The 7874-nt window shown below is 37.2% G+C and overlaps 1 pseudogene; it reads right to left on the bottom strand.

The window, feature by feature from the left end:
* Positions 1 to 2531: 2531 nt before the first annotated feature.
* LOC111375225 overlaps positions 2532 to 7874 on the bottom strand; it is a 10592-nt pseudogene continuing 5249 nt past the window's right edge.

Below are 7874 nucleotides of genomic sequence, written 5' to 3'. Positions count from 1 at the left end.
TGGTGCGGACACTTCCTTAGTAGATTTTTGAATCTGTTCCAAGCCTCATCAAAATTCTCAGATTCACCTTGCCTGAAGATAGATATGTCGTGCTTTAGCTTTGCTATCTTGGCCGGTGGGAAAAACTTAGTACAGAACTTCTGAGCTAGGTCATTCCAGGTAGTAATGTTGGCTATCGACTGAGAATCAAGCCATTCAATCGCCTTGTCCCGCAAAGTATGTGGAAACAGTCTTAATCTTATGGCGTCATCAGAGATTCCTTGATATCTAAAGTGCTAGCACATCTCTAAGAAGCGCGAGACGTGTGTGTGCGGATTCTCTTCAATTCTTCCATAAAACTGATGTCCGTTCTGGAACAGTTGTATCACATTTGTCTTCAACTGGAAATTTGGTTGCCCAAACGGTGGATATACAATGCTGGACTGGCTTTGAATGATTTGAGGGGTCATGAACTCTCCAACGAGCATGTTTCCTTCGTCTTCTTCCCCTCTTTCATTGGCTTGTACAACATGATTGTGTTGTACGTTCTCCATCTGATTTCTTGCTGCTCTATTTTCTCTCTGCCTTCTTCTGAAGCTTCGTTCAATCTCTAGGTCGGCTGGGAGTAGATCTCCTTCAGCAGATATTGGCATGCACTTCTGCAATAGAATTCAATTTAAACACTTAAGTAACTAAAATATGCACTTATGTAATAAAACTAAATAGCAATAAAATAAAATGAATTAAAATTAAAATAAAATTAAAAATAAAAAGTTCGAATTAGTGTTAAATTGAATAAAATTAAACGAATACTCAATCCCCGGCAACGACGCCAAAAACTTGTTCACGAAATAATTCTTTCGATTTAAAACTACTGCAAGTGTACGGATCGTAACAAGTAATAAAGTGAATTTTAAAAAGTCCGAATATTGTCCCTCAGAGATTGAGTAGTTCAATTCTATATAATCTAGCCTTAACCGAATCTAATTTAGTGAAAATATGGTCTAAATGTAAAAAGCTCTAATATCAATTAAAAACCCTAAATTCTATTGAAAACCCTAATCTCTATTGAAAACCCTAAATTCTCAATTAGAAACCCTAATTTCGAAATTTCTCTAATTAAATGACTCAAACACTCAAGTAAATGAAATTATGCAAATTCAAAAGCTAATTTATGGAAATGAATCAAACTAAAGTCACTAGGATCACGAATCCCCAATTGAAGTTATAAAAACCCTAATTTCATAAAATTAATGACCCGATGGAAATTTGCCAATTCAATGTTCCTAATTCTATCCAATATATTCTCTCGATATATATTAGACCTATTCTTGCACACCACCAGCCTATATCTCTATGGATGATGCAAATATACAAGAATGCATGTGGTTTTGTGAACAATTAAAGAATTCCATAAAGTATAGGGATATATCTCTATCCCCTATCGGGCCCTATATTAATTTACACCTTATCTAACCTATTCCACTTCTCTCGAATGTAAGAAATAAGTCATCGACACTCACACAATCATTGGCCACTAATTGCGGAAGAAAATCAATGCATATAAACCAATCAAATTATCCAAACGAGTCTTCATATTAAATTCATGAAATATGGAATTAAAATAACAAACAATGGTTCATCGATCACCTGGTGAATTGAAAACCTAGCCTAGAATATTCATTATTACAGAAAAAAAAACTAAATTAATAAATAGAAAGAATAGCACCCGTATGAAAATTTCTTGAAATCTTGAATAAAGCCTTGAAAACCCGCTTGAATTCTTGTGAAATCGGCTTCAAGGTCGTGTTCCTTGCCTCCAAAAGTTATATTTTTCTTCTCCCTAGACGTTCTACCTTATTTCTGATGAATTTTGGCTTTTATATCATGTCCTCACGGAGCCCCGAAAGAGTTTCAATTAAAAACGGAAGTTCAGAATTTTCTTCGAATTTTAAAGTCATGCGACCGCATGGTTCAAGTGATCTGCTTCAATAAAATCCCTGCATCCTCATGTGCGGCCGCATGGTTGTAGCTTTACAACCTTGCTATTTTGGTCCCTGAACTCCATTTTCTCTTTTCTTGATCTCTTTTCTTTCTTTCCTTTGTTCCATTATCAAATATTGACTCCTAATTAATGTTTGGGTAAATCAATTCCTTGCTCACTTGCTCGGCTCATCTTTTGATTAATTGCAATTTAGTCCATCATCTTTCACTTTTCTTCAATTCAGTCCAATGTTACTTCTTTCTTCCTCCGATCGTCTCGTATTGTCCTCAATCTCATACTTGGTATATTTTCATTCTAGTTCTGCCCTTTAGCTCAACTTTCCAATATTTGCACCTTTGGTCCCCGAACTATCGCTTTGTTCCGTTTTGGTCATTTTCTGCTCTTTTCTTCTGAATTCCATCTTTTCTATAAAAACACCTACATTGCATGAATTTAACGAGATTAAGTCACAATTCAACTACTTTGTCCATGTTTAAGTCATGTTTGTGAGCTAAATAAGTGTGTAAAAACACACTTATCACTAATATACTTCTAAATTTTAACCTATTTAGAGTTGAATTTCAATTGGCCAATTGAACATTGCCTCATCAGGAATAGGGATCGTCAAAGTCACCAATCCAGTTGCAGCCTCATACTTAAACCTGTCTCCGTATTGGCCACAGTGCATTTCAATGGGCGTTGAGAACAGTAAACCCCAAAGAGACCAGCCCCCCTAACTTTGAGAAATACAGTAGCTTGTGGCAACCTATCCATGCTTAAAGGCTCATCAGAGGCAACCTCTCCATCAAAGTGCTCGGGTTCTTTTTGAGATGTCAAGTGGACTTTACAATGCTCCACTGCACCACTAGAGTTGAACATGTTGAGCAGACCGATTGGGGCAAATGAAATGTTAGGTGTAATATCCTGTGGAAAGGCAATAGATTCGTAGGTTTATTTATCCCTTGAATAACGAGAACTAATATAACCAGTGTTATGTTGTATAGAAACTCACCATCACAAGACAGAAGTGGTAAAGTTCATACTCGAGAACTTTAAGCGTCACAAGCAGTGAAGCACCTTTTGGTAACTGAACTACCTCGCTTGATCTGTAGGCATACACTACTGCATCTCCATTCCACTCTGGTCTACCAATTTGGGCTATGGTGTCTACATCAGTGGCTTTGACAGAACCAGTCAGAATACCTGGAGAGGCATCGTGAATACGTGTCTTCCTTTCAACCTTGCACCAACCAGCACCTTGGCAATTGAAAATACCAACCACTCCCGAACATTTATTCACATTCCAAATTTTAAGCAAGCTGCATTATATCAACGCATTGAAGTGTGTTTTATTATCAAATTAACAAAATAAAATGGAGGTAAAATTTATTATCTATTTAGATGCCCAAAGGATGAGATAACTGAAATTAAGTTGCAAACCTGGATAAGCAAATAGACAGTCGACTGTGGGTCGGCCAGGCAATTGTACACGAAGAATTAATCCATCGGGCAGCACCAACTTTTTCAAAAGCTCGAAATTGTGGTTACCAGGCTTGTCACTGAATTGCATGAGATTCATCTTATTATGTTATTTTGACTATTAAGGCATTATTGTGGATAACAAAGGAGGAATATAATAATACCCAACATAAATTGCGCATCCGCCCACAGCTCTAGCAGCAGCATGATAGTCAGCAGCGCGGTGTAAGCTCTTTATATGTTTTTCGCAAGTCAAGGATCTCGGGTATATACTTCATAGAATTCTGATCAATGTTCAAGAGGGCAAAAAGTCGAATACATTTGACTAATTAATGATGGAAATACTTACATGGAACATATCCCAATCAGCTTGCATGAATTCTCCTAAGAATAGTGTATTGTAAGCCACGGACGAGATGTGGATGGTGTGAGAGGCAGGATCACGAGGCCAAAAATCATCAGAAGCTCTAACTATAGCAGTCTGTTTGCACTGTTGATCCCATCAGTATTATGACACATGCATGAAATGCATCCATTGTCTGGAAAATTCCTTGCTACAGAGGCCTCAAGTGCCTGGGGGTAGCTTCGTGTAAGAGAAACTAGACCTCCATGGCCAGCACCCAGAGTTTCGACGATATTCTGCACATCGACTTTGACTCCATCTACCCCACATGAAGCCAGATAGGCATGAAGTTCGTGGAAATTGAAGACCTTCTTTGGATGCACCAGACCCAAGCCATGAACTGCAAGACTGTCCATAACAATGTCAGGTTGGTTTCCTAGTACACCTGGAGATGACACAGGGTATGCCAAGGCAGCGTCATAATGTTCCATGCCCAGACCAGCAAGATACACTCCACCCCAATATCCTGCTAAAGCATGCCATACATAAACATTCCTGCAGCCAAAAGGAAAAACAGGAAAAGAAAATATTAGTGAATAGTATATCAATAAAAAACAACTAGCATTTCCAATTTTGGGCCTAAATTATACATGTAAGGACTCATTGGAGAATTAAAAATGGATATGAAATATCAAGTAAAAGAATTTTGCAAAATTGAAGAATTGCTGATTAAGATACTACACAACTTACTTGACATTGTGATGTTGCTTGGCTTCTTCAACAACACGCTTCAGGCCTAATCCATGGTTGACAAATTTTCCATTCTTCTGGAACTTTTCATTCTCTTTTATTCCTGTTAGTCTGTTTGCAAACCTGCAAATTAAAAGGAAGCATATTAATAATATATCAAGAAATCCAATAGTACTGAGTTAAAGTACAGTAAATTGAGCAAGGACTAGATTTCTTACTGAGCTCCTTCTTGTACAACACAATTGGGGTCTTCCTTGACCTCACTAGTCACTACCAATCTATTGCCAACCATCATCTATGATCAGGAATCGTGGTGGTGTTCCTCCATCAGATAAGCTGCCATCAAAATTTAGTAAATTAATTCCCATTTACAATTACTTTCTTCTTTTCTTTATTGTTTAAGACAAGCCCACATGGAGATAACAGGATCGATAGGTTTTACCTCTTAAGACCTTCATCAACACCCTCGGTGGTCACATCGGTGTAGAAAGCATCCCATGTGTACTAGCCAAACCAGTTAAGAATAGAGGGCAACTATAAACAAGGATATATCGGTGATGAGAAGTTTGCGTGTGTTTTTCCACAACTCTGTTCCACAGAAAAATGAAAGCCATATATAAATGAACAATGCAAGATGAGACGAGACAACATCACTATGCAAGCAAGTACTTCAACAAATGAGGTATTTAAGCATTAGAGCTATAAAGCCTCTACTGAATAGTCGGATCTTCCCAAATGTGACCCCGACATATGAGTTCATCTTCTTGTCGTTTTTGCCTTTCTGCTCTAACTGCTTCGATTTCTCCATTGGCGGGTTCCGGTAATGGCGTCAATTCTGGGTCTAAGATATAGAAGATCTTCAATGCGGTGAGAAGAAACTTCAGTTTGTCTTGCCATCTTGTGAAATTTGTGCCATCGAACCGATCCAATCGAACCAAATCTTGATTCATCAATTTGATGGTTGCCATTGTAGTTTCGTTTTCCATCACACAAAATTCTGAATAGTCGGATCTTCCCAAATACTTCTGATCGAGTAAACTTTCAATCCATGCACATTTTTCATTTACCTACTGTCTGTGTGTAAGGGGTGTGAATGTAGAGTGTGTTGGGGGAAAGGTTTAATTTCCAAGGACTTACTTAACAGCCTGATTGATGACTTCAAAAGGGCTTGTCCCAGCATGCATATAAACAAGTTAAGTCCTTGGTTGGTTTCAACAGCAACATCTCCTGCTTCTGCAATAAAATTAGACCACAAAGAAAACGAGCTTGTGTCGGTCTTTGGAAGTCATTTGTAATTTTCTTCCCTAAAATTCAATAAACCCCATTAATGTTCATGCATTTGATGACAGGTGAGTAATGGATTTCTTCGTATCAGTGGAGTTCACAGTATAACAAATTCACTGTTGGAAATAATGTTACTCCACCAAAGATGAGAACAAATTACAAATAAAAAAATTATCGAAAGAAGTATAGGAGATGAACAAATAGCAAAGGATATATGAAGAACTTTGAAGGCTCAAACACAATCTTTGATTGTTGTCCTCAAATGAATTTTGCCCCCACTATTTTGGTGTTTAAAGGGTGATCCGGCAAAAGGTTTGAAGGATTAATCAAGCCTTATAGAGATTCAAACACTAAACACTTGTTTGAATCTCTAAAACTTAAGAACACAAAGAAAAATATGAATATGAGAGGGTATTTTATTTTTGGATTTGATCTCAAGAAGTATCAATATAATAGGTGTTTTTTCTACATTTTTCAATGACCCAAGATCACCTATTTATAGCCAAGTAGTATAGCTTTACGAAGTGGTGCACCTTATGGATGAAAAGCCACCAAAAAACCAACAAAAAACGACTCAACGGTCGTTTTTTATGTACCATGCGACTGCATGGTACAAACCCATGCGGTCGCATGGTACAACCCTACCGAGACCATTTGGACTCGGTAGGGTTCCATGCGGTCGCATGCATGGCCTAAAATTTTTTATTTTTTTTTTTTAATTGTTGGTTTTGAACAATCATACCACTTCATAACAATCCCCCACTTGTTCAAAATTAACAAGTTCTAATTATTCAAATTATACGATACTCATGCGTAAGGATTAGATATCTTTCGATTTGAATCTAACCATAGTGTAATTCAAACAAAGTAAAATCGAAATTCAAGGTACCGTGAAGCTTTGAACCAAATATTTCATGTGACAATACCGGTAAGAACACACACACGAATATCACGTGTTCTCAAGTTCCTCGTTTCTCGCTTAGCGCTTTTATGGCCTTGCGCTTATCCTTTTCAATAAACTTTTAAGAGAGAACTCCAACTCTCTATTAAGGCGGCACCACCTTGAAGTTTATTTAGGTAAAGTTCTTCCAGTACCTTTGTTACTTTTAGAAGTACTTGTGATTTTACACTGAACTTTATTAAGAGCTTATAGCTCAACCCTCTTTTTAGTAACAACCAGCATTATATTAATCTAGGATAGGATTATTGCGGATTATAATAATGCTGTAACTATCCACATATCGAATGACTTGTTGATACCCTTTGAACCCGTGAAAAACCTTTTGAGTAACAACAGGTAGGGTTGCCATCATTGGTGGATATTTCAGTTAAGGAGTTTCAGTTCCATCCTACTTGAAGTAGATGCCACTAAATCTCTATTTAGTGGTTTAGTTAGAGGATCCGCCAAATTTTCATTCGACCTTACATAATTTAGGGAAATTATTCCATCCTTGATTAACTTCCTTATGTAGTTGTGTCTAAGACTCATATGTCTAGACTTCCCGTTATATACATCATTGTATGCTTTAGCTAAAGTGGCTTGACTATCACACATTATTGGTATTGAAGAAATATTCTTTGATCCCAAAGGTATCTCATAGAATAAGTCTTTAAGCCATTCAGCCTCCTTTCCTGCATCTGATAGCGCTACAAATTCAGATTCCATAGTTGAATGTGTTATGCATGTTTGTTTCTTCGACTTCCAAGAAACTGCACCTCCTCCTAGAGTAAACACCCAACCCGTAGTTGATTTACTTTCATTCGTGCTAGATATCCAACTAGCATCAGTAAATCATTCTAATATTGCTGGAAATTTAGTATATTGTAGACCTAAGTTCTTGGTTTTCTTTAAGTATCCGAGAACTCTCCCAATTGCTTTCCAATGTTCATTACTTGGATTGCTAGTAAACCTACTAAGTTTACTTATTGCATAGGCTATATCTGGTCTTGTGCATTGAACCGCATACATAAGACTTCCAATAGCACTTGCATACTCTAATTGAGCAATTTCTCTTCCATCATTTTTTACAAGTTTTGAGCTTGGATCAATAAGGG

The sequence above is a fragment of the Olea europaea genome, chromosome 2 (assembly GCF_002742605.1).
Source record: "Olea europaea var. sylvestris chromosome 2, O_europaea_v1, whole genome shotgun sequence".
Classification (NCBI taxonomy): domain Eukaryota; kingdom Viridiplantae; phylum Streptophyta; class Magnoliopsida; order Lamiales; family Oleaceae; genus Olea; species Olea europaea.
Note: the sequence above shows the minus strand (reverse complement) of the source record. Positions and strands in the feature narration are given on the sequence as shown.